The sequence below is a fragment of the Mesoplodon densirostris genome, chromosome X (assembly GCF_025265405.1).
Source record: "Mesoplodon densirostris isolate mMesDen1 chromosome X, mMesDen1 primary haplotype, whole genome shotgun sequence".
Lineage (NCBI taxonomy): Eukaryota > Metazoa > Chordata > Mammalia > Artiodactyla > Ziphiidae > Mesoplodon > Mesoplodon densirostris.
Genome location: NC_082681.1, coordinates 48,116,288 through 48,143,879, shown reverse-complemented (window position 1 = coordinate 48,143,879; position 27,592 = coordinate 48,116,288). Strand labels below are relative to the sequence as shown.

The 27,592-nt window shown below is 42.7% G+C and overlaps 1 pseudogene; it reads right to left on the bottom strand.

Moving 5' to 3' along the window:
- On the bottom strand, nt 1-25,952 carry LOC132481558 (tigger transposable element-derived protein 1-like; annotated as a pseudogene).
- Between the last annotated feature and the right edge of the window lie 1,640 nt (nt 25,953-27,592).

Below are 27,592 nucleotides of genomic sequence, written 5' to 3'. Positions count from 1 at the left end.
TTAGGGGATTTCTTTGAAGGCCTCCTCTGGGATCTTGTCCTCGGTCTGGAGAGAAGGGGTCGGAATGTCAGAAGAGCCCGCTCCCCAAGTTCCATTCCCAGGACACTGACCTCCACCTTCTTGGCCCCCCTGAAGGCCCAGAAATGTTCATCTTTACCCCACTTGATTCCCAGACCTCACCTTGAGCATACTGCAGACCTGACCAGCTCTGGTGCAGTTCCATTCGTTGTCCTGAAGGCACCTGCAGTGGGAGAACAACAGGTGATCTCCATTAGTACCACAGTACAGTCACGCTGACCATGCAATGCCACCGCTAAATGTATGCCACTTTCTTGCTGGGACACATGTACCAGTATGAACACTATGTGTAATGACGAAGAAAGGCCCAGTGAAAAGCAAACCATCTATCACTAGCATTCATGCCCACTAGAATTCAAAACAGAAAAGTAGAGCTGGGCTAAAGAACAAGGGAATTCAATATATACTGATTAAGAAAGATGTTCAAGAAAATAACAAATGAAAAATTCTAAAGTACAAGTCTCCCACCATCTTTTATTGAGATATAATGCACACACCACTTTAAAGTATACAAATCAGTGCTTTTTCGTACATTCACATGATTGTGCAACCACCACAACTAATTCCAGAGTCATTTTACCACCTCAAAAAGAAGCTCCTTAACCATTCGTGATCACTCCCTATTCCTCCCCGTCCCCCAGACCCTGGCAACCACTAATCTGCTTTTGGTCCCTGTGGATTTGCCGATTCTGGACATTTCATACAATATTTGACTTTTTGTGACTGGCTTCTTTCACTTAGCATCATGTTTTCAAGGTTCATCCATGTCATGACGTGTATCAGAACAGTATTCTTTTTTATGACTGAATAATATTCTACTATATGGATGTACCAAGATTTATTCATCCATTCATCAGCTACAGGACATTTGGGTTGTTTCCACTTTACGTCTATTATCAATAATGCTGCTATGAACGTTCCTGAACAAGTTTTAGAGTGTACACATGTTTTCATTTCTCCTGGTAGGATACTTAGGAGTGGGATTACTGGGTCTTATGGTAACTCCGTGTTTAACATTTTGGAGAAGTGCCAAAATGTTTTCCCAAACCACTGCTCCCTTTTATATTCCCATCATAACACATGAGAATTCCAATGTCTCCACATCCTCACCAACGCTTGTTATCATTCGTTTCACTAATTAAAGCCACCTTAGTGGGTGTGACCTGGTAACTCACTGTGGTTTCAATTTGCATTTCCTTGATGACTAACGATGTTGAGAAGTTTCTCATTTCCTTCCTGGCCATTTATATGTCTTCTTTGGAGAAATGTCCATTCAGAGCCTTTCCCCAGTTTAAAAACATTGGGGTGTTTGCCTTTTTATTGTTGAGTTGCAAGGGTTCTTCACATATTCTTGCCAGATATGTGATAGGCAAATATTTCCTCCCATTCTGTTGGTGGGCTTTTCACCTTTTCGATACTGTGCTTTGATGCTCAAGAGGTTTTAATTTTGATGAAGTCAACAATTTATCTAGTTTTTTTCTTTGGTTGCTTGTGCTTTTGGTGTCATATGTAAGAAATGATTGCCTAATTCGTGAAGACTTACACCTGTGTTTCCTTCCCAGATTTTTATAGTCTTAGCTCTTACTTTTAGATCTTTGATCCATTTTCAGGCTAGGTTCGTACATGGTGTGGGAGTCAGGGGTCAAAATTCTTTGGTTTGCACACAGATACCCACTTGTCCCAGCACCATTTTTTGAAATCAATATTATTTTCCCATCAGATTTTTTCAGCACTCTGTCTGGTTGATCATCAGTTGACCATAAATGTGAGGGTTTATCTGTGGACTCTCAGTTCTAGTCCACTGATTCATACACTGTCCACAGGCCAGTACCACGTAGTCTTTATTACTGTGGCTTTGTAGCAAGTTTTGAAATTGGGACGTGTGAGTCTTCTAACTTTGTTCTTCTCTTTCGAGATTGTTTTGGTGCACTTCCAAATGAAGTTTAGGATAACCTTGTCAACTGTTGCAAAGAAGGATTCTGATAGGGACTGCGCTGAACCTAGTTTGCTCTGGGTAGTACTGCTATCATAATAATATTGCCTTCCAACCCATGAAAATGGGGTGTCTTTCCATTTACTTAGGTCTGGTTTATTTTTTTCAACAGCGTTTTACAGACTCTGGAATATGAGATTTGCACTTCTTTTGTTACATTTGTTTCAAAGCGTTGTACTATTTTGATGCCATGGTAGCTGGGCTTGCTTTCTTAATTTCATTTTCGGTTGTTCATTGCAAGTACATGGAAATACAAATAAGTTTTGTATATCGGTCTTGTATCCTGTAACTTTGGTGAACTTGGTTATCAGTTGTAGTAGGGTGTTTTGTTTTTTTGTTGGTTGGTTGGTGTGCGTGTGGATTGTCCTGGATTTTCCATATACAAGATAATATCACTGAGCATTATACTATCTTGAAAACCCTTTACACATATACTAGTATGATACCTTTTTCATGGGCTCACTTTTATTTTTGGAAGCAAAATATCCAAAAAGCTATTTTTCCAAATTGCTTTCGAGTTTCCATGATTCACTCCCCTACCGTTCCAACCCAAACTCATTCCCATACACACCCAGCACTCACTTCTGAGACCACTCGAGTTTCATCCCAGACAGGGTGGAGAAAGCCTGCACCATCTCCTGCTGCTCCTGGGAGAGGGAGGAGGATGTAGGCTTTGGGATGGAGAACGCACTCTGAGTGTCACTGGGGCTGGCGTCCCTCACAAACAGTTCGTCTTTCACAATGCATAGACTGGAGGATAAACGGGCACTCAGACAACTGGACAGATGGACCACCGCACACTCCAAACAACGATTCTGCTCCCACTGCCACTCAGCAACTACATTCCTTCCATACCCCTGCTGTGTCTGTCTCCCAGGTTCCATAACTAGTACCTCTGCCCCTCCCCACAGAGCCCACCTTTGGAGAGACTGTCTATCACCTTCACTCGATTAATAGGTTTATCCCCAACCCACGGGCAATTTCACATTTACCCTTTACCACAGCCCAAGGGCTGGATGCTCTGATCCCCATTCTCGGAAGAAGACACTGAGTCACACAGAGGTCATGTGACTTGACCAAGATCACACAGTGAGTGAGTGTTGTGTCAAGGAGAGAACCGATAGGCTGATTCCAGAGCCCATGCTCTTCTTAACCACTAGGCTAGACTGCTCCTGGGATCTCCCTGCTGGCTTTCCACAATACTGAGTAAACCTAAGGTCTGCACCACCACATTCCCATGCCCCTGAGCCCAGGCGGGGATGTGCATCCCCGCCCACAAAAGGGCTCTCACCTGCAGTAGCTGGCAGGGGTAGTGATGAAGGTCCGGGTGAAGGCACGCACACAGCCCTGAGAACTTCCTTCCACTTCAACAGCAAACAAACAACAGTACCCTTTAGAGCCGCACGTGCTCTACACGCTCACATGGTGTTGCCCAGTCAGGGTGTGACTGGACACTCATGCTGAGAGGGCAGCTGTTCACGGTTCCAGGGTGTCGGGAGTGGGGAGGGCAACTATAGGAGCAGTCTGCGCCCAGTGACAGGGTCCCTGACAACCACTACACAAGTTCACGGGATGCATTTTTCACAGCCGCCCAAGAGGTGGATACTACTACCCCATTGCGCAAATGAAGAAACTGAGAGGTTAAGCAATGGCCCAAGTTCTAAGAGCAAGGATCTGGAATGAGAGCCACCAAACTCCACAGCCTGTGTCCCCAACACCCAGGGTGTGCAGGGCAGACAGGCGTGGACACACCTCAGACCTGGGGTGTCTGTGGGAAGACTGAGGGCTAGAGAACACAGGAGGAAGGGGAAGGGAGGGGAGGGGAGGGGAAGGAAAGGAAGGGAAGTAAATGGAAGGGAAGGGAAGGGGTCCAGGAAGCTGGGTGGTTCTGTGCATGAGCCTGGCCAGGGGAAGGCAGCAGTGGGGCATCTAGGGTGGGGGTCTACACACACCCACCTTCCTTGAACACCCCGCTGACGGAGAAACAGAGCATCATCTCCTGAAAGGGAAGAGCCCAGGCACCCAGTCACCACATCCACCTCCTACCCACCTGCGGCTTCTTGGGCCCGCCTGAGGGAGGACGCAGGCACTCACTGTCTGGAACCACATGTCCACCCGAAGGAGCTGAAGTCATGCTGAGTCTTGGGCAACACACAGAGGGTGTGCACAATGACACGTTTTGTGTGCTTCAGTAGCTGGACCCGTAGGTCTGTGAAGAGAGGGGAAGCGAACAAAGGGTCAGGGGCTGCCACGCCCTGGGCCCTATGATTGACCCTTTCACTGCCCTTTCCCACCCAGTCTTCCCATCGCACACTCACGGGGGTCCTTGAGGTTCTTTATATTCCTGCTGTCCTTGAAGTACTTGCACAAGCTGCTTCATGAGACAAAAAGGAAGAGTGGGTGGTGGGTGTATGCAGTAGCTGGCCTGTGTCTGCTGGGGAGCCACACGACCCAGGAGCAGAGTCTGGCCTGTGAAACTCACGGGGCTGGGTCCTCGGCGAGGAATGGAATGGTCAGGGAGAAGCAGGCCTCCTCGAGATAAGCACAATGGATATGCGGTCGGTCTCCACACTCATGGATCAAGTAATACCTGAGGGAGAGTAATGAGGACAGTTGATCTCTGTGGTCTGGACCTCAAATGAGAATTGAGAACTCCGATGAGCAGACCTGTGCTTAGGTCTCCTCAACTCTCCTAGCCCTCCTCCCCTTGCTCAGATTCCCAAGGGTACTTACTGCTGCAGGAATTGCAGGACTAGACTCTTCAGTGTCACAGAGCCTATATAGCATTCCTGGAATCAAAAGGCATTTGAGATTGTGTGGCTGATAAGGGATCTGTGGCTCTCCTGCAACTCACCAAATGTTGTTTGATCCTCTTCATCACCTTGCAGGGCTTTATTATGGAGGGAGTGTCAACATCAATGATAATTGGTGAGGGTAACTCCTGGCCATCCTGGAGAAGTGAAGAGGAAATCAGGATTGGAGACCAGGGGAGTGGCCCTGGATGACTGGGAAAAAAGTTTGGTCAAGTAGGGTGAGGGTCAGAGGTCAGGTGTGAAAGGGCGCTGGAAATTCCATGGGAAAGCTTACAGTAGATGTCTTCATTATGAGGTCTTGGAAGTCTCTAATGTTATATGCAATTTGTGTGTGTGTGTGTGTGTGTGTATTTATGGGTATTTTTCCAGAAAGTATATCCATGTCTTTTTCAGGAGTCCATGTGCCCCAAAATGGTTAAGGGTCTGATGCCAACATGTACTCTAGGCAAGAACCAAAGGGCTTGAGGGCAGGTGCAGAGGTCACCGACATTAGTAAGAGACAATGATTTTCGTAGGCACTTACCAGGCATAACAACTTTGGGAAACATTCTCTGATGGCCCTGTCCAAAACCAAAAATAGAGAAGAGGTGGTTGATAGTTCAAGGTTGCAATGCTTCCTTTGAGCTAAAACGCTAATACCAAAAACAGAGATCAGTGTGTTCTGGCCCATCCAGCAGCCCCATTTGCACACCTCTGCTTCTGGTTTTAAGGGTTTTTGGTCCACTTCCCTGTTGAGCACTGAGCATCTGTCATCTTACTGTGTGAAAGGCACTGTCTCCTAATCTCACTCAATACCTTCACTTTAATATTCCTTCCCTCCCAACCTTCCTCTCCTTCCCGTGGAGAGCTCCCACCCAGACTACCCAGATTCCGTTCTCCAGTGCCACAGGGGCCATCATTTCAAACCCATGCTGCAGGGCTACCTTCCCCTCCCTTCCTTCCTCCAGGGCCCCATAGATCTCCATAGTGGCTAAGAATAGAACTAAGAATAGTTCTAAGAATCTTAGAATGTAAAATTATACAGCCACTATGGAGAACACTATGGAGAATGTAACGCGCCACTGTGGGGCCCTACCTGACTTCCAGGGGCTTGGCTGACAGAGGCCACAGAGTAGAAGGATGCATGTGACCTCAGGATTCAGGTGCCCTCAATCGTGAAATGTGACCGAGAGAACTGAGCCTCAGGAGACCACAGCATGTCCCATGACCGTAGAATATACACGACCAACACCCGAAGGGTAGGTGCGGTGTTCACATGACAGCAGGTGCTTTGCCTGCCATGTGATGGTAGGGGCCACATCCCTGTTGACTCAGGGATCTGAAGATTCTGGTAGGCAGCAATCTTCACGAGATTAGAGATGGCTGAGCCTGATGTGTGACCAAGGGGGATATGTGACGGACCATAGCATCCATATAACTCTCAGAAGCAGGTCACCTTTGTGACTTGGAGGGCTGAGGCTTCCACATGCCACTAGCTAGTGAGGGCCACATGACAGGATGAATCCACATGATGGGCAGGGTTTAGGAGTCTGCCATACTCTAGCGACTTGAAAAGCTGGATCTACCACATGATCATAGTGGCAATAGGTCCAGAGAGACTACACGAGCTCAGGGTTTAAGGGCTCATGGTGCTGACATGGCCAGTAGGTCTGGGCCTGCCACATAACTGTCTGGGCCTGCCACTTGATGGCCGCATCCGCGTGAACATAGCCATAGGAGCCCACGGTGCTCAAAAGCTGGGTCAGCCTCCTGAGTGTAGCATAGTGACAGTAGGGTTCTCCCGGCTGCGTGTTTCAGGAGGCCGTTCTCTTCACGAGAGCTGGAGATCTGAGATTGCCCACATTCCTGGGCTTCCCGTTGATGGTGGTGCCTCCGGACGTTCTTCCTCAGAACACAAGCTGGCTTCACCTGCCCCAACCCCTTTTTAATGTGCTAATGTGCTTCGTTCGTGTGCTAATTTTTTCCCTAATAACACGTGAAATTTAACACATAAATTAACACATAGCAATGGACTAGGTCCTCCCTAAATCCATAACCATTGCCATATTTTAGGGACTACTTCAAAAACCTAAGCAGTGGGTACAGGTAAGATTTGTTGGCATAATTTCATGCAAGTCTAAGAGAAATTAAAGCAAACTCAATAAGTGAATTTGAGCTGTTAATTTGAAAAAAATGTATATAATGATTACTATGTGTCAGGCACGTTAAAACGTCAACTCCTTTAATAGTGGCAATTCTATCAACTAGGTACTATGATTATTATTCGAGTTTTCACAGATGAGAAAGTGGAAGCACAGATGTGTTAAGTCACTTGCCTAAGAGGTAACTGAACCTATAGGTGCCAAACCAGGGTTTACTCCTAGGCACCCTGGCTCCAGACTTTGTGTTTGGATCACCCACAAGAGCCTCCAAAGAAAATTAAGAATAATTCATTCTTCCTTATTCAGACTAAGCGGAAAGGCATCCACAGTTACTGAAAAGATGAGATCATAGAGGACCTCTTTAAAGTGCCATTTAAATAATTTCCAGTACTACCAGTAATTAGAACTAATCGTAGCTGAAGCCAGTTAAGGCCCTTGGATTCATTTTAAGGTATAAATATAAATGTATCCTTAATAAGTGAAGTATATGTGTATATAAAAGGTGGTATAAAATGCTAGACGTTAGTTGAAAACGTTTCCTTCTTTTATTTTTAAACACCCTAAAGATAAATATTGCAGACTTTATGGCTCTTTTTCTCTAAAGAGAAATATTGCAGATTTTATGGCTCTTTACAGAATTCCAAAAGTTAAAAGTAAGCATAATCTGAATTAGATATTACTGCACTTATATTTTGTTTGCATCTTCCTAGAAAGGACAGAGAAAGGGAAAGGAGAATATACAATAGAATTTTCAGGGTTTTTTTAATCGCAGTTTTACAAACACCTCTTTTGCTGATTTGTGTGGAAAACTGAAGATCTGTTTGTATATCCAAAAGAGGTTTGAAGTGAACTTGCGTGTTTGCTGGTTTAGGCAAACTTAATGCTCTACAAGCAGTGGGATTATTTTGCTGGCACCCTGCATCGTGGCATGGCTACATAAATAACCTGAAGAAAATATAACAGACCAAATTTTGCATCATGGTTAAATTTGAATATACTAGTAAGGATAACAGACTGTTTGTAGTTGTAAGCCTATTGAAGGAAGTAGTGATTTTTTGGAGTGACTCTGTTTGGGCACATTGGTGTTACTTAGATAATTTTGGAAAATTATTTATGGGACAAATGTAAATGCAGGGTATGAAAATGGAGCCACGTGTTTACAATAGAGCGTATCATGAAACCTCAAGATGGAATTAGGAAGCATCTGTATACAATCACTGGATGGAATTCGCCATCAAGACCTGATGTCTGTCCCAACTGAAGCTTCTGTAATGGAGAAATCCACTAATGGTGATTGAGGTCAACTTCTTTCACCAAAAGGCAAACCCTGGAGTTCTAATTATAATTTTCTTGCGAAAGGTTACATATTCTCCTGTCAGAACTAATGGTCGTATCATTTATTCTTGCCCTGCGATGATTACCAGGAGCTATTTTAGGATTAAAAAATATATTTAGTTACACCAGTGGGTGCCTGTCAGCTCTTTCTTACATACATTGGGGAAGGGACGCTAAGGCTATGGATAAACACCTGTATGAACACAGCTTATGTGAGCTAGGCCGTTTAGGCACTGCACGTATATCAGGCGCTGTGTCTGTTTAGGTGAGGCAGGCTGATAAGCTATTCTTCTTGAATGTTGTTTGGCAAGGTTTACTGGGAACAACTTTTACTTCTTTTATATTTCTGTTTTGGGGTGGACGTTTTGGAGGTCAGTGCTAGTGGCTTTGTTTAACACAGAGAAATGGGAAAGGAGAATAGCAGACATTTGTGATGCTGCTAAATTAAACACAAATACTCAAATGCTTTTGGTTCAAACACAAATATGTACAACTCAAGTAGAGGTCCTAAGTGAATTTACTTTCAGAAAGGAAAATTGACTTAATCTGGTAACATTATCCAAGAGAACTTATCAGATATTGCTGTACCTTTATAGAAATGGTAATCGAAACATGTTTTTCTTTGTTCCTTTAAGAACCTTGTTAGTTAACTAGAAGTGACTTTACTGTCAGTGTCAAGCAATGGGAAAGAAGAGAAACAATTGTAGATAATGCTCCCTGTCAGAGTACTCAGTGTGCTTCCTTCCCCCAGCACAGTGTAAATTTTAACAGCTCTAAGTGATGAGCTCATTCTTGGGGACTACCACAGCGAGGAAACAAAAAATTACATCCACAGTGAAAACTTCTTTTGAGGCCAAAGGATGGAAAGGGTCGAGAAGGCAGGGATTCCTTTCACGGTTTTTGCTCATAAACTATGTCATTTGTGATGGTATGATTCTCTGGTACAGTCTGAAAATCCCTTCCGGGTGAAGACCATTTAAAAATTAAATAAGTGTGTTTCAAGGCTTTAAAAATTATTAGACAGGGAGAATTGAAGTGGTCCTAGCTTGGCTCTTGTTATCCACTCATTGTAACTATTTTTTTTGCCACAATCCCCAAATAATTCTAACTATAGTCTTTGAAAGTATTGTGATATGTGTTTTTACATAAACAGCCACATTGTTTTCTTGTTACGATATCACAGTGCCATGTACTGCTGGTTGATATGTTCCCATATGATGTAAATGAGTGAGATTTGCCAGCTTTCTTTAGGATAGAAGCAGGCTTTGAGGACTAAGTCATATCAATGAACTCTGCATTTTCATCACATCACCAGATGATGTTTTAATTATCTAATTCATGTAGCCTGTTTGGGTCCAAAGATCATCTAAAATGTACATGATGCTCTACCTTTTTCCCCCCACAAAATCTGGAAAAACCTGCCATATCATGGGCTCTCTAAAAACTGAGAGGCACTTGCAATTGGTAACTATCACTGGATTCTGAAATTCTACTTTAGTCTAGTGTATCTGTTTTTATATGGGACACGTTGATGCAATTCAAAGTCTCCCAAATAGGGAGGAGTATCAAGATGGTGCAGTAGAAGTATGTGGAGCTCACCTCTCCCCACAAACACATTAAAAATGCCCTTACATGTGAGGCAGTTCTCACAGAAAACCAACTGGAAACTGGCAGAAGATCTCCTACACAACCAAAGCTGCAAGGAATATCTCTACATATCCAGGAAGGACAGAAAAAAATTTTAAAGACATGAGGACGGTCCTGGCACCGCTGGGAGAGATCTGTAAAGGAGAAAAGGTCCACATAGGCAGACCCTTGTCCCGGGGAGCCCCCTTGCCTGCTGGAAAAGCTGCTGGGATAGATGGAGGGGCTGGAAAAGCCTAAATTCTGCTCACAAGGAGTGCATGCATGCTGGCTTGCTAACAATCAGGGCAGAGAGAGACAGGCACTGGCGCTGCTGCCTTGCTGCACTTCCCAATCCAAAGCACACACAAGGTGGTGGGGCCACAGATGCACACAGCAGCTGAGCACTGAATCTTAGGTAGACTGGTCCAGGGAGAGGACTTGATCTAGATGTGTGGAGACAGACCACAGGGCCTGGGGTATGGTATGGGCCAAACCAAGGAGCCCATTGTCAGCCTGCACATAGTGGGGGCAGGTCCTGCCACAGTGCCCATTATCAGTGTGCACACAGTGGGGGCAGGTCTGGCCATGGTGGACTTTGCCAGCACGTGCGCCAGATGGCGCCATGGAAAGGCAGAGCAGCTGGGCACTGCATCTTGGTTGGATGGGCACAGGGCAAGGGTATGCAGTTGTTCATTTCACGGTGGGAGCACACTGGCCCCGCTCACTCTACACCATAGCTTGGAGCCAGATCTGGAGCTGACAGGTCCTGGGAGAGGTCTGACACAGAGGCAGCCCAGGTTCCAGGCAGCGGCACAACCACCTCAATTCCTGCTACCACAGGTCCCCGGCCCCCAGCACCAGCCTACTGCACACCACATCCCAGCACTAGGTCTGGGGTGAACACAACAGAGAAAGAGATGCAACCATGGGCTGCTTCTGGGCAGAGCCATGGATGCCTGCACTGGAGGCACATAGGTTTGCAGTGACCACACGGACCTCATTAGCTTCAGTGGTCACCTCCTTTGCATCAGGGCATGGGCTCAGGGGCAGTGGAACCTGACTGAACCTGACCCTCAGGGCTTCTGCTCCAACAGCTGGGAATCAGACCCCAGCCCCAACAGGGCTGTGACAGCCATAATGCAAAGAGGAGGCCCCAGCCAAGAACCAGTGCAGGCTCTGGTCAACACAACTTCAAGCACACACCCTATCAAGGGAACAAGGGCCAGCACACTTTAAGGAAATACGTGGCAAGCACCCACACCAAAACCAGCCCTTGCACCAAAAATATTGGACTCATACCGTCTACAGAGGGATCCTCCAACCTAAAAACACCCCTTCAAGAACACAGTAGATTCATTCCTGTCCTAAATTCAGAGACGAAGAAAGTTAAGTAGAATGAAAAACAGAGACACTATTCCCAAAAAAAAGAACAAGAGAAATCCCCTGAAGGAACAAATAATGAAGGAGACCTCACCAGTCTACTAGACCCCAGATTCAGAAAGGAGGTAAGGAAAAGGCTAAAGAAATTAAGGAAGATTATTGATAGAAATGCAGATCACTGCAACAAGGAAATAGAGACTGTAAAGAGAAATCAATCAAAGTGGACAATTCAATTGCTGAGATAAAAAACAAACTAAAAGCAATAAATAGCAGACTAACCAAAGCAGAAGAATAAATAAGTGATCTGGAAGATAGAATAATGGAAATCACCAAATGAGAACAGCAGACAGAAAGACAAATTTTTTTAAAGTGAAGAAAACATATGAGATCTATAGGATAATATAAAGCATGCATAATATGCATAATTATATGCATAATGGGCACAGTCATATGCATAATAGGGGTACCAGGAGAAGAGGAGAGAGAAAAGGGGATAGAAAATGTATTTGAAGAAATTATGGCTGAAAACTTCCCAAACCTAAAGAAGAAAACCGATATCCAGGTACAGGAAGCACAGAGGGTCCCACACAAGAAGAACCCAAATAGAGTGACAACAAGACGTAGCATAATTAAAATGGCAAAAGTGAAAGATATAGAGAACTACAAAGTCAACTGGAAAACAAGGTTTAAAATGGCAGTAAGTTCATACTTATCAATAATTACTTTAAATATCAGTGGACTAAATGCTCCCATCAAAAGACAGAGTGGCTGAATGGATAAAAAAAAAAAGAACCTACAATATGCTGCCTATAAGAGACTCACTTCAGAGCACAAAACACAGACAGATTGAAAATGAGGAGATGGAAAGCTATTTCATGCAAATCGAAACAACAAGAAAGCGAGGTGAGCAATACACATATCAGACAAAATAGACTTAAAGTCCATAAAGACAAAGAAGGACATTATGTAACGATAAAGGGATCAATAAAGAAGAGGATATTACACTTGTTAGCATATATACACCCAATAGAGGAGCACCTAAATATGTAAAACAAATACTTACAGACATAAAGGGAGAAATTAACAGGAATACTCTAATACTAGGAGACTTTAACACCTCACTGACATCAATGGACACATCTTCCAGACAGAAAATCAGTACGGCAACAGAGGCCCTAAATGACACAATAGACCACTTGGACTTAATTTTTACCTACACGACACTACATCCCCCAATAAACAGAATACACATTCTTTTCAAGCGTGCAAGGCACGTTCTGTAGGAGAGGCCACATACTAGGACAGAAAACAAACCTCAACACATTTAAGAGGATAGAAATGACTTCAAGCATCATTTATTACCACAATGTTATGAAACTAGAAATCAACCACAGAAAGAAAAATGGGAAAAGAACGAATACATGGAGACTGAACAACATGCTACCAAAAAACCAGTGGGTCAATGATGAAATCAAAGAAGAAATCAGGAAATACTTCAAGACAAATGACAATGAAAACACAACCTTCCAAAATCTATGTGATGCAGCAAAAGCAATTCTCAGAGGGAAGTACAAAGTGATTCAGGCCTTCCTCAAGGAACAAGAAAAATCTCAAATAAACAAAAGGAGAAAAAGAATTCGAAAAAGAAGAATGAAAAAATTCCCAAAGTCAGTTCTTTGGGAAAGATCAGAGGGAAATAATTAAAATAGAGGTAAAAATAGAAAAGATCAATAAAACCAAGGGCTAGATTTTTGAAAAGACAAACAAAATCGACAAACTTCTAGCCAGGCTCACCAAGAAAAAAAGAGAAAGGGCCCAAATAAACAAAATAAGAAATGAAACAGAAGCAACAACTAATACCAGAAAAATACAAAAAAAAAATAAACCCACAAAAACCAAAACACTTAAGAGAATACTATGAACAGTTATAGGCCAGAAAATTAGACAACCAAGAAGAAATGGACAAGTTTCTAGAAATATACAGCCTGCCAAATTTGAGTCAAGAAGAAACAGATAATTTGAACAGACCAATCACTAGAAGTGAAATAGAATCTGTAATTAAAACAAAACAAAAACTCCCTGCAAACAAAAGTCCAGTACCAGACAGCTTCACCAGTGAATTGTACCAAACATACATAGAACTTATACCTATACTTCTCAAACTCTCCCAAAAGGTTGAAGAGGAGGGAACAGTCCCAAATTCATTCTATGAAGCCACCATCACCTTGCTACCAAAAGCAGACAAAGACACTATCAAAAAAGATAGTTACAGGCCAATATCTGTGAAGAATATAGATGCAAAAATCCTCAACCACATATTAGCAAACCGAATCCAACACTACATTAAAAAGGATCATACACCGTGATCCAGTTGGATTCATTCCAGTTGCTCTGATAGCCTTATGGGAGTTCGCCTGTATGTTATTTGTTGCTTTTCCCTTGCTGCTTTTAATATTCTCTCTTTATCTTTAATTTTTGCCATTCTAACTACAGTGTGTCTTGGTGCGGTCTCCTTTGGCTTGACCCTGTTTGGGACTCTCTGTGCTTACTAAACCTGGATATCTCTTTCCTTTCCCAGGTTAGGGATGTTTTCAGCTATCATGTCTTCCCATATGTTCTCTGCCCCTTTCTCTTTCTCTTTCTCTTCTCCTTCTCAGACCCCTATAATGCAAATGTTAGTACACTTGCTGTTGTCCCAGAGGTCTCTTAAACTGCCCTATTTCTTTTTCTCTTCTTTCTTTCTTGTATTCTGCTTCAGTTATTTCTTCTACTCCGTCTTCCAGCTTGCTCGTCCATTCCTCTGCATCATTTCATTTACTGTTGATTCCGTGTAGTGTATTTTTCATTTCAGTTATTGTATTCTTCTCTGTGTGGTTCTTCTTCATATTTTCGAAATCTTTGTTAAAAACTTCTCACTCTGTTCATCCAATCTTCTCCTGAGTTCTTTGAACATCTTTATGATCATTACCCTGAACTCTTTATCAGGTAGATCTCCTATCTGCACTTCACTTGGTTCTTCTTCTGGGGTTTTATCGTGTTCCTTTGTTTGGAATAGATTCCTCTGTTGACTCATTTTGTCCAATTTTCTATTTTGTTTCTCTGTATCTGGTAGGTTGGCTATATTTCCCAACCGTAGAGAAGTGGCTTTTTGTAGGAGACGTCCTGTGTGTCCCAGCCGAGCTCTCCCCTCTGGTCACCAGAGCTACATGCTCTAAGGGTGCCCCCTGTTAGGGCTGCGTGTCTCCTTCTGTTGTGAACAGCACACTACTGTGCATGCTGTGGTAGGTGTGGCTGGCCCCTGTTCCAGTGGGTTGCCAGGCCCTGCCTTGTGCAGAGGCTGGTGACCACTGGCGAGTGAGACTGGTTCATGAGGCTACTGGCTGCAGTGCCTCAAGAAGTCCCGGGATTAGCGCTGGCCCACTGGTGGGTGGTTCTAGGCTCTGCAGTGGGTGGTGGTGGGGCTAGAGGTCCTGTATGTAGTGTCAGCCTGCTGGTGGGCAGGGCCAGTTCCACATGGCTGGCTGCCGGGTTTGGGGTGTCCAAAAGCTAGTGTTGGCCCACTGTTGAGTGGGGCTGGATCCCAGGGCAGTTGGCTGTGGGGACCAAGGTGTCTTGGAACTGGGGTTGGCCTGCTGGTGGGTGGGGCTGTGGCCCAGAGAGTCCTGGAGGTAGTGTTGTCTCGCTGGTGGGCACAGCCAGGGTCCTGGGTCTCTGACTGCTGGGCCTCGGAGTCCTGAAGCTAGTGTCAGTTTGTTGGTGTGTGGGGCCAGTTCCTGACATAGCTGGGTATGGGGTCTGGGGTGTCCCAAGGCTGGCTTCATCCCACTGGTGAGTGGGGCCAGATCCAGGAGCAGCTGGTTGAGGGGTCCAATGTGTCCCAGAGCTGGTGCCAGGCTGTTGGTGTATGGGCTGGTTCCTGGTATGCCAGGAGGCAGGGCTGTGGTGGTTCTTGGGCTAGTGTTCCCAGAGGAATATTCCTTTCTACATATTTACAAATATGTACACTAACAGAAGATGTTCTTTAATGTTATTACATTTTTATAAGAGTGAATATCTTCTAAAAGCTTGAAGCTTTTTTTTTTTTTTTTTTTTTTTTTTTTTTTTTTTTTGCGGTACGTGGGCCTCTCACTGTTGTGGCCTCTCCCGTTGCGGAGCACAGGCTTCGGACGCGCAGGCTCAGCGGCCATGACTGATGGACCCAGCCGCTCTGCAACATGTGGGATCTTCCTGGACCGGGGCACGATCCCGTGCCCCTGCACCGGCAGGCGGAATCTCAACCACTGCGCCACCAGGGAAGCCCAGCTTGAAGCGTTTAAAGATATTCCATATTGAAATTTAATGGTGCTCTTTAAAGAAAATTGTTGCTGATCATAAATGTTGACAATTTTCTTGCTTCTCATCTTTCATATCTTTATGAACTCTGTGTTGTATGTTTACAGAATGGTAATACTTGATAAAAGTGTAACTATACAGAATCCATTCCCTTCTAGCCAAACTATCCTGACACAATAATATCAAAGTACGATAGTAAAGAAAAAGCTTTGCCAAAAATTTGAGAAAGAAAATGAGATTTAAGTATGCTACCATGGATGCCTTTGTGGTTCTTCCTAAACTTACTGCAGGGATGAGAGCTCTAGTGCTTTGTAACTACCCATTCACTAATTCAATGTAGGTATTTCCTGAGTAGAAGTATTTGTTACCTGGAAAGACATAGTAGTTGAAAACCGTTTGAGCTTGAGTACTGTGGGTATTATGCTCATATTGATAATTGTGCTTTCAAATGGGGCCTGAAGGTGACATTTTTGATTACCTAGGCAATATACATTCCCCATCGTCCTAACTGGTCTCAAACTTTCATTACTGCATTTCCTCCCTCATACAGTCACATGTTTGGGGGGAATTTGACTGCTAGTTCCAAGGGTGAGACCAGAGTTACTCTAGATCTCATGCAATAATCCTATGTCCCTAGCCACAGTCATTGGTTCAAGATTGGGCCTGAGTCTTTATATCTTTGAGCCACTGGATCAACTAACCTAAAGTCTCCTCTACCTCTGGGCTCTCAGTTATATAAGCAAGTATATTTCCTTATGGTATACACAAAAGTGGATTTTACTTTCTGTTACTTGTAACTTTGTTACTGCTATATCTGTTTTGAAGATATGTTATTAGGTGAATGTAAGTTCAGAATTTGTAATCTTAATACATTTTCTTTTATGGTTTGATAGCAGCCTTCTTTGTTGCAATTGCTTGATGTCTATTTTGCCTGATAGTAATACAAATTAACCACATTCCTTTCAGTTTTACTGATCATTGGTATTTTTTACCATCACTTTATTTTCATCCTTCCTGACAGTCTACTCTACCTGCTTCATAACCTACTGAAACACGTTCATAATGCCTGTATTAGACTGTTCAGACTGCCACACAAAAATACCACAGATAAGTGGCTTAACAACAGAAATTTGTTTCTCACAGTTCTGGAGGCTGGAAGTACAAGATCAAGGTGTGAGTCGGGTGATTTCTTCTAAGGCCTCTCTCCTTGGCTTGAAGAGGGCCATCTTCTTGCTTCTTTTTCACATGGTTGTCCCTCTGTGTATACACACTTCTGCTGTCTCTCTGTGTGTCCTGAACTCCTCTTCTTGTAAGCACACCAGTCAGATGGGATTAAGGTATCCCCTAACAGCCTTAAATTAACTTAATCACCTTTTAAAGGCCCTATCTCCAAATCCAGACACATTCTGAGGCACTGGTGATTAGGGCTTCAGGATATGAATTTTGGAAGAACACACTTCAGTCAATAACAAAACCTAATGTTAAGATGACGTTACCATAGAAAACAAGAGAGCAGAGGCAGGAGCAATGATGCGGAGCAGGCAGGAGGATGGCATGTTAGGCTTTCATTTTCCTGTAGCTTCTCCAGTTCCTAAAATCCTCTAATGGCCAATGAATCCCAGGCCTTTGACTGGGAAACTTGCATTGCTACTACCTCAGCCTGGACCTAAAGGACGGGAACGAGTCATCCACACTAGTTAAGAGCTCACAGCTTAAAATCTAACACTTTCCTATTATCAGTAGATCTGCTGTTTTCTTCCAAGATACTTGACCCTTCTTAACCTCAGCTTATTAATTAGCCACAGAGACAAAATAATTAGTCATACAACTCCAACTGTGAGAATTACATGAAATTGAGATCTACTTCTGCACATAATCAGGGCTGTTTGCTGGGTGGAAGGTTTGGAAAGCTGTTTCCTCAGCCATTTATGCACAGCATGTTCAGGCTCACTCTATTCTAACAGCTCTATATTCTAGGTCATGCCACAGCATTGTCTATGAGACATGCAGAAGGGGAAGAGTTGCATCTGTGCACTGAGCTTAGACCTTTTGGGGGCCCAATTATCTCACCAAATACCTCCCTTACTATTTAGCAATGAGAGTCACTTGCAGTTCTCTATTTCGCCTCCTAATCTTCAGGAAGACAGAGACATTGTCTGAATTTTTTCATGGTCCTATCTTCCCTTCTTAGCACAGAGCTTGACATGCGCTAGGTGCATGAATGAATGAATAGGTGGGTGAATGATAGTTATATTCCAGACATATATCTTCCTTCTCTGACAGTTAGTAGCCCCTGGCAGGCCAGAGCCTTAGCCTTATAGCTAAGTCCAGTGGTTAGGACTCGGCACTCTCACTGCAAGGGGCCCAGGTTCGATCCCTGGTTTGGGAACTAAGATCCTGCAAGCCGCACAGCACAGCCAAAAGAAAAAAAAAATATGGATGCATTATGTTGAACGTAAATTATATCTCAGTGAAGTTGGTTTTTTTATATGTTGCTGTATCCCTCCCAGAATCTAGACCTGCGTCATGCTCATATGTGGAATCAAGCTGTATTTTCAGATTGAACTGTACAGTTGGGTTTTTCATTTGTTTGCTTGCATGCTTGTTTTTTTGTTTTGTTTTGGGTTTTTCTTTTTTTTTTTTGCCACAACCAAAAATATTCTCATGATCTCCTGATTTATACATCCAACCACATGCTCCCCACCCAGATTTTTCATAGGCTCCACAAACGACATGGTCAAAACAGAACTGTCAGTTTCCTGGCATTGCACCGAAGCTGGTCCCTCGTTCATTTCCCCAGCGAAGAAAACCGCCCTAACCCAGCTGCCAAAATCCACATTCCAAGAGACACACTTACTTCCTCTCTATCCCTTACCACAAACGTGGACTTCATCAACAAGTTCAGTACTTCCAAGATACATGTCATTTCAAACCCCATCTCACCCCTTCCATTGCTACGACTGTGGTCTACGAGACTATAACCTCTCACTCTCATGCATGTCGTAGACTCCTAATCTTGTCTCTTGATCTTACAGTTGCTCTAGTTCAGTCTGTCCTCCAAGGAACATTTAGAATGAGCTTTAATAAAGTAGATTATAATAATAAATTCCCTTCCTTTCAGAAAGCACCCATCATAATAAGATCAAAAGCCAGAGTCCTTACCATGGCTCACAGGACCTTCTGTTATTGGGCCCCTCCTACCATTCTCACCTCATTTTCTAACATTGTCCTCCCAATACACACTGGCATACAAGCTGTTCCCTAAAACTGCCAAGCTTGCCCATATCTTCGGGCCTTTCATCTTGCTCTCCCCTCTGCCTTGAGGGCTCAGCTCCGATATCTTCCCACTGCTGACTGTGTACTTCTTGTTATTTGAATATTAAATCTAAGTTACACCTTCAGAAAATCCTTCCTTGCCTTCCCCACCCTAGTCATTCTCTGTCACATTTTCCCATATTATTTTCTTAATGGCTTTTAAATCTTGAGTGAATGAACCCCTGTAGAATGTGAGCTCCATGAGAACCATGACCCTGTCTGTCAGGTTCTCTGATTTATCTTCAGTGCCTATTACAGTGCTTCACATATCATTGGTAACCAATAAATATTTGTTGAATGAATGAATGAGTGAGTGAATGACGTAGATTAAGCACGCTAAGTTGTGAGGACTGAGGCATAGTCTGGGACATGGGATTTGGGCGGATGGGAGAGTGAGCTCAGGTGTCTCTGAAGCAGAAGTTTTGTTTGAACCCATGAAAACTGTGGTTGGAAAACTGGGTAGAAAGGACATGATAATTGAGGTAGTGCTTCTAGCTGCCTTGGGTATGAAAGTGTAGCATATGTTCTATACCAATTCTCCTTCTTTCTTAATAAAAGAATCCCACATTTATTTGGTACAGTAATGTTTCCAGTAAAAGAACATATTTATAGCCTGCTTTGCAGGCAAGAATGGTCATATGACCAACTCCTACCTAATGAGGTGATGGCAGAAGTGTTGTATAGTAGTTCCAGGAAGGTAGCTAAAAGGGAGACGAATTTCTCAGACCAAGGTATTTCTCATACCATCTGTTGTGGACTGAACTGTGTCCTACTCAAATTCATATGTTGAAGCTTTAACCACCAGTACCTCAGAATGTGGCTGTGTTTGAAGATAGGGTCTTTAAAGAAGTGATTAAATTAAAATGAGGCCCTTAGGATAGACACTAATCCTATATGATTGGTTTCCTTATAAGAGGAGTTTAGGACACATAAAGAGATACCAGGGTGTGTATGCACAGAGGGACAACCATGTGAAGAAGGACTAAGAAGGAGGCCATTTGCAAGCCAAGGAGAGAGTCTCAGAAGAAACCAAACCTGTGGACACCTGGATCTTGAACTTCCAACCTTTAAAATGTGAGAAATAAATTTGTGTTGTTTAAGCTACTCAGCCTGTGGTATCTTGTTATGGCAGCCATAGCAAACTAATACACCATCAGATAAGGTTTTCAATTCTGACAGCTCATTAGAATCAACTGAGGTGAACCTTGAAGATACTGATGACTGGGCTTATCCCTAGAGGCTCTGATTCTGTTGGTTGAATCTGAGAATTAGAGGGGATCCTAATGGATATCCAGAGTTGAAAACCACATGTCTAGGAGAATAGTTTTGTGCACTCCATTGAGCAGGCTGAGAGTGATGTATCTAGCATCATTTAGAAGGCATCCCCCCGTATCTCCCTCCTTCCACTGTTTTTCCTCCACCCCATATCCCCCTTCATTTTCTACCCTATCCAGATCTCCACAGATGGACCCAGAGATGCCCCCACCTCTTAATCCTGTTCCATATCCAAGTTCAGTCCTAATTTGAGGAACATTTAATAGCTTCATCCCCACTTCTGCCCTCCCTGTCAAGAAAAGTGAGTCTCGAGGGGCCTCACATTCTCTTACTCTGCCTGCTAGCCAGAGCCAGGGCAGCTCTCTAGAGGTAACCTCTTGCCTCTTAATCCAATTATAAAATGGACGAAAGACATGAACAGAGGGCAAATAGGCTTAGGAAAAGCTATTCAACATCTTTAGCCATCATGCAAATGCAAATTAAAAGCACAATGAAATGTTAAACCCACCTATCCGAATGGCTGAAAAAAACAGTGACAAAACCAAATGCAGGCAACACTGGATAAACTGAGTCACTCATACATTGCCAAAGGGAATGCAAAATGGTACAGGCTGTCTGGAAAACAATTTGGCAGGTTTTTCCAAACATGCAATTACCATACGGTACAGCAGTTGCACTCTGGGCAATTTACCCAGAGAAATGAAAATTTATGTTTACACAAAAACCTTTACATGAAGTTCATCACAGTTTTACTCACAATAGTTAAAAAGGGGAAATTGCCCCGATGTCTTTCAATGGGGGAATGGCTAAACAAACTGTGGTACATTCACACCATGGAATCCTATTCAGCAATAAAAAGGAACAGACGATAGACACACTTTACAACTTGGATGGATCTCAGGAGAGTTACGCTGAGTGAAAGAAATCCATTGCTAAAGGTAATGTACTATAGGATTCCATTTCTATGACATTTAAGAAATTATAATACTGTTTGCCAGAATTTAGAGATGTGGGATCAGGAAGAACGTGGGTGTGACTATAAAGGCTAACATGAGGGAAACATGTGGTGATGAAACAGTTTTTTATCTTGTTTGTGGTGATGTTTAGAACACCTACACAGCTGGTAAAAGTGCATGGAATTATATATATAAGTACTGTACACAAGTGTTCTAACACACAAATGAGTGCATGTAAAATGGCAAAATTGTGGTAAACTCAGTGGATTGTACGAATGTCCATTTCTTAGTTTCGATACTGTACTAAAGTAATACAAGGTGTTATCATTAGGAGAAGGTGAGTGATGGGTATACATGACCTCTATACACATTTTTTTTGCAACTTTTAGTTTTTTTTCTTTAGACAGTACAGAAATTGCTTTAATTTTCATGGATTGTTTTACTTTAAAATAATGCAGCTATGACAGAAAAGAAAATGAGAAATACATAAGGTAGCATCAAATACTAGTCCACTGGGAATTCTAGTCCACTAGGAATTCTAGATTCAAAGCCTTGAGGGATTCAGGGCACAATGGAAAAGGGATTTAGACCAAAATCTACATTGATGAAGAATGGGGAAAATACTTGAACATGTGTTTGCTTATAGGAGATACCATGTAAAGTGCTTCTGGCCTAAAATAATTCTGTAAGTCATCATTTTGTGGCAAATGAAGCATTAAGGATAGCCCACGTACATTAAAACTAGTGGCAAAAACATTTCTTCTGCTTCTCCCTCCCATGGAGAGGATCCAATGGGATCCCATCATTTTCTCCCCTCCATGGAGGTTAACTTTCCTCTGCTTCTACCTGGGCCCCACATGCTCAGCACACCTGCCCCCAAACAGTTCAATCCCTGTGGCACTCCAGGCTTAAGGGAGTGGATTTTATCTCCATCATGAACTTCCAAGACCAAGACATGGGTGAGAGGGTGTTTGAGTACCCTATCTGCGTGGCATTGACACCAGGGAAATTCAAAACTGCATATGTGACCCAAAAAACCTTTTAACTGTTACAAACTTACTTGAGAAATTGAAGGGAAGTTAGTTAGAAAAAGAAAACCTTGTCAATCCCAAACAAAAATGCCACATAGAAAGGAATGCAAATTATAGGAAAAATATTTTATAGGCAAATGTTTAATATTCTCATACATAAATAAATCTGATTAGTAAGAGTGTCTTTCAAAGTCTATTGAAAAATTTTAAATAAGATCTATACATCACAAACATATAAAGATTAAACAAGTACAAAAACAATTATAAATGTATGTGTGTACATATATTTACATATGCACATATACATAAACATACATAACGAGGAAAAGTGTATACATACTGTGAGCAAAATTTGGAAGAATATATATGTCATGTAAACCTGTTTATATAGTACTGTACACAGAGAAATATATCTGGGGAATATAAACTATCAAGGATGTACACCTTGCTATGTAACAAGATGAAAAAAATATAGAAAAAAATTTCTCTAATATACATTCTTGCACTTCATTAGTTTATAAAGATAGCAATTTGAAATCAGAAAAATAACTGATGTAAAATTTTATAGCATAGTAGTATATACCTGGCTGGGAATTTCACTACAAAAATAATACGTGTGTAGATTAATGGTATATTTCTAAATCTATATAGGGAACCTGAGGTTTGGGACCTTCATGTCCCACACTGCCCCATGTCATGCTCCTACTCATTGGCTGATTCCAGACTGGAACCCTTGTCTTCTGAACCCGGCCTTTACTCTTCCTACTGATTCACTCAGCCTTGCCTCAATTATAGATACGGGTATACTTTGGAAATATGGTGAGCTTGGTTGCAGACCACGACAATATAGCAAATATTGCAATAAAGTGAGTCAAACAAGTGCTTTGGTTTTCCATTTCTTATAAAAGTTATGGTTACACTATACTGTAGACTATTAAGTGTACAATAACATTAAGTGTAAAAAACAATGTACATACCTAATTAAGGAATACTTTATTGCTGAAAGTTGCTACCAATCATCTGAAATTTCAGTGAGCCGTAATCTTTTTGCTGTTGGAGGGTCTTGTGTCAGTTTTGATGGCTGATGACTGTTGAGGGTGGTGGTTGTTGCAGGTTGGGGTGGCTGTGGCAGTTTCTTGAAATGAGACAACAGTGAAGTGTGCTGCATCGATGGACTCTCCTTTGCAGAAACGATTTCTATGCACTGTTGTTTGATAGCATTTTACCCACAGTAGAGCTTCTTTCAAAATTGGGGTCTGCTAGACAGACATTTCTCCAAAGAAGATAGACACATTGCCAACAAACACACGAAAGGATGCTCAACATCACTAGTCATCAGAGAAATGCAAATCCAAACTACAATGAAGTATCACCTCACACCAATCAGAATGGCCATCATCAAACAATCTACAAACACTAAATGCTGGAGAGGGTGTGGAGGAAAGGGAACCCTCTTGCACTGTTGGTGGGAATGTAAATTGATACAGTCACTGTGGAGAACAGTATGGACATTCCTAAAGAAACTAAAAATAGAACTACCATACGACCCAGCAATCCCACTACTGGGCATATACCCTGAGAAAACCATAATTCAAAAAGAGTCATGGACCACAGTGTTCATTGCAGCTCTATTTACAATAGCCAGGACATGGAAGCAACCTAAGTGTCCATCGACAGATGAATGGATAAAGAAGATGTGGCACATATATACAATGGAATATTTACTCAGCCATAAAAAGAAACGAAATTGAGTTATTTGTAGTGAGGTGGATGGACCTAGAGTCTGTCCTACAGAGTGAAGTAAGTCAGAAAGAGAAAAACAAATACCATATGCTAACACATACGTATGGAGTCTAAAAAAAAAAAAAAGGTCATGAAGAACCTAGGGGCAGCACAGGAATAAAGATGCAGACGTGGAGAATGGACTTGAGGACACAGGGAGGGGGAAGGGTAAGCTGGGCCGATGTAAGAGAGTGGTATGGACATATATACACTCTCAAATGTAAGATAGATAGCTAGTGGGAAGCAGCCACATAGCACAGGGAGATCAGCTCGGTGCTTTGTGTCCACCAAGAGGGATGGGATAGGGAGGGTGGGAAGGAGACGCAAGAGGGAGGAGATATGGGGATATATGTATATGTATAGCTGATTCACTGTTACAAAGAAGAAACTAACACAGCATTGTAAAGCAATTATACTCCAATAAACATGTTTTTTAAAAAAATTGGGTCTGTCCTCTCAAAGCCTGCCACTTTTTTTATCAACTAAGTTTATGTAATATTCTAAATCCTTTGTTGTCATTTCAACAATCTTCACAGCATCTTCACCTGGGGTAGATTCCATCTCAAGAAACCACTTTCTTCTCTCATCCATAAGAAACAGCTCCTCGTCGGTTAAAGTTTCATCATGAGACTGCAGCAATTCAATCACATATTCAGGCTCCTCTTCTAATTCTAATTCTCTGGCTCTTTCCACCACATCTGCAGTTACTTCTTCCACTAAAATCCTGCATCCCTCAAAGTCATCCATCAACTTCTTTCAAACTCCTGTTAATGTGCATATTTTGACATCTTTCAATGAACCAATAATGTTCTTAATGACCTCTAGAATGGTAAGTACTTTCCAGAAGATTCTCAATTTACTTTGCCCAGATCCATCAAAGGAATCACTGTCTATGGCAGCTATAGCCTTATGAAATGTATTTCTTAAATAACAATACATGAGGGTTAAAACTACTCCTTGATCTATGGGTTGCAGAATGGATGTAATTTTAGCAGGCATGAAAACATTAGTTTCACTGTACCTCTACATCAGAGCTCTTGGGTGAGCATGTGAGCTGTCTATGAGCAGTAATATTTTGAAATAATTCTTTATTTTTCTGAGCAGTAGGTCCCCAACAGTGGACATAAAATATTCAGTAAACCATGTTGTAAGCACATGTGCTGTCATTCAGTCTTTGTTGCTCCATTTATAGAGCACAGAGTAGATTTAGCATAATTCTTAAGGGCCCTAGGATTCTAAGAATGGTAAATGAGCGTTGACTTCTATTTAACGTCACCAGCTGAATTAGCCCATTACAAGAGAGCCAGCCTGTCCTTTGAAGCTTTGAAGCCAGGCATTGACTTCTCCTCTCCAGCTATGGAAGTCCTAGATGCCATCCTCTTCCAATATAAGGCTGTTTTGTCTACATGGAAAATCTGTTGTTTAGTGTAGGCACCTTTATTAATTATCTTAGCTAGCTCTTCTGGATAACTTGCTGCAGCTTTTACATCAGCACTTGCTGCTTTACCTCACACTTTGATGTTATGGAGATGGTTCCTTTCCCTAAACCTCATGAACCAACCTATTCTAGCTTGAAATTTTTCTTCTGCAGCTTCCTCACCTCTCTCAGCCTTCATAGAATTGCAGAGAATTAAAGCCTCACTCTGGATTAGGCTTTGGTTTAAGGGAATGTTGTGGCTGGTTTCATCTTCTCTCCAGAGTACTAAAACTCTCCTCACATCCGCAATAGGGTTGGTTTGCTTTCTTGTCCTTTGTGTGTTCACTGGAGTAGCACTTTTAATTTCCCTCAAGAAGTTTTCTTTTTAATTCACAATTTGACTAACTGTGTGATACAAAAGGCCTAGTTTTTGCCCTGTCTTGCCTTTTGACATGTCTTCCTCGCTAAGCTTAATCATTTCTCTTTGTGGAACTTATACTTTGAAGGGGAAGAGGGAGAGAAAGAGAAGGAGAGAGAGACACCTGTGTCTGCATAAGGATTAGGGGTCCTAAGAGGGGTTTTTGTTGTTGTTGTTGTTGTTGTTGTTGAATCTTCAACGCCATGAAACTTGAGCAAGTTTAAAATTTAATATGAAGGAGCAATCTCATCTCAGATTTAACCCTTGAATTTTCCTACATGTTCATTTCCTTCCTTATCTTCTTACCTTCTTATTTCACAATAGAGTTAATGAAACACTTTCAATAAACAGGATGGATTATAATATAAATATTTAGTTATTAATAATTAAAGAATGGACAATTGTGTCCAAAAACGCTAGTACTTCTTGGATTTTTGCCTCTCAGGGAGGCAGCAGGTGGCTGAAATCCTGGGGTGACATGATCTGAGGACCCCTGTCCTTGTGGCTGTGGGTCAGGTTCAGAATTTTCCCATAAACGTATTAACAGGCGGAGCAGTCCAGGAGCAGCAGTTAGGCAAACACCACAGCTTGCTGCCCTGGTGCCATCTCTCACTGAGCTCACCAGGTGAATCAAAGGCAAGCCTGTCTTCCCAGCATGGGGAACTGGGTTAGGGTCTGCTCAGAGGCACGATGTTGGGCAGCTCTTAGGAGCTTCTGAGTCTCCCAAGAAGCTAGAGATCCTTCTGTCTTTAAAACTTTGAACTCAAGGCGTACCAGAGAGAGATTTGCTTCCTTCATAAAGATATCTATGTTCTCATTAGGAGAAACAATGAGAAACACCTTTCCACAATGCCTGCCTTAGCCCTAAGGCTCAGCCAGCCCCTGCTACTGAGTCTTGACTTTTAAAGAGCCTTTGAAGTTCCACAATATGCCATATACTTCGGGCAGGTTTCCTCATTCACCCCTCAGGACAGCTCTGTGACACAGGTATCGTGAGTCCCCTGTCACAGATGCCCAAGCTCAGGCTGACAGAGCCTAGGTCACCTGTCCAGTAAGTGGCAGGATGGGATAAGGCTCCTGCCCTCACCCGCCCTAGAGGACACAGAGCAGCCTCCCTTTTAGAAGATGGGCTTCCAGGGCTAGAGAAATGGTCGGATCACATTCCTTGCTATTGTGGCCCCGCGGGTACTCACTCAGCAACCCTTCTGGGTGAGGAAGATGACAGATGTCAGGTGGCATCATATCCATCTCCATTTTTGTTCTTTTTAAATGAAAAAGTGTATATTTGGAAAGAGTAAAATATGAAACTGCTTACTATGATAGCAATTCTATTTGGAGAATTTCTATTTATGTTGAAGCAGTTCCATCTGCTGTTGACTGCAAATCTGTGTCGTGTGCACTGATTTATCTCTTCCCTCATTAATGTCTGCTGATGTACTATGTGGACTCTACAGAGAACACGTGTTAACCCCCATAACCCTACAGGCTGTACAGGCTGCCTAGTCCTTGTCTCACACACTCTGTCATCCCCTGTCAGGACACAGAACACTACTGTACAGGCTGCCCACACCACGATCCAAAGCCCCATCCTCTCTCAGTCACCTCCTTCCTGCCCACCAACTGCCAAGTTTTGCTGCTGCCACTTGGTGTTCCATCGTGTGCAGGCTCTGGAGTATATGCTTTCACAATCTTCTTTTACA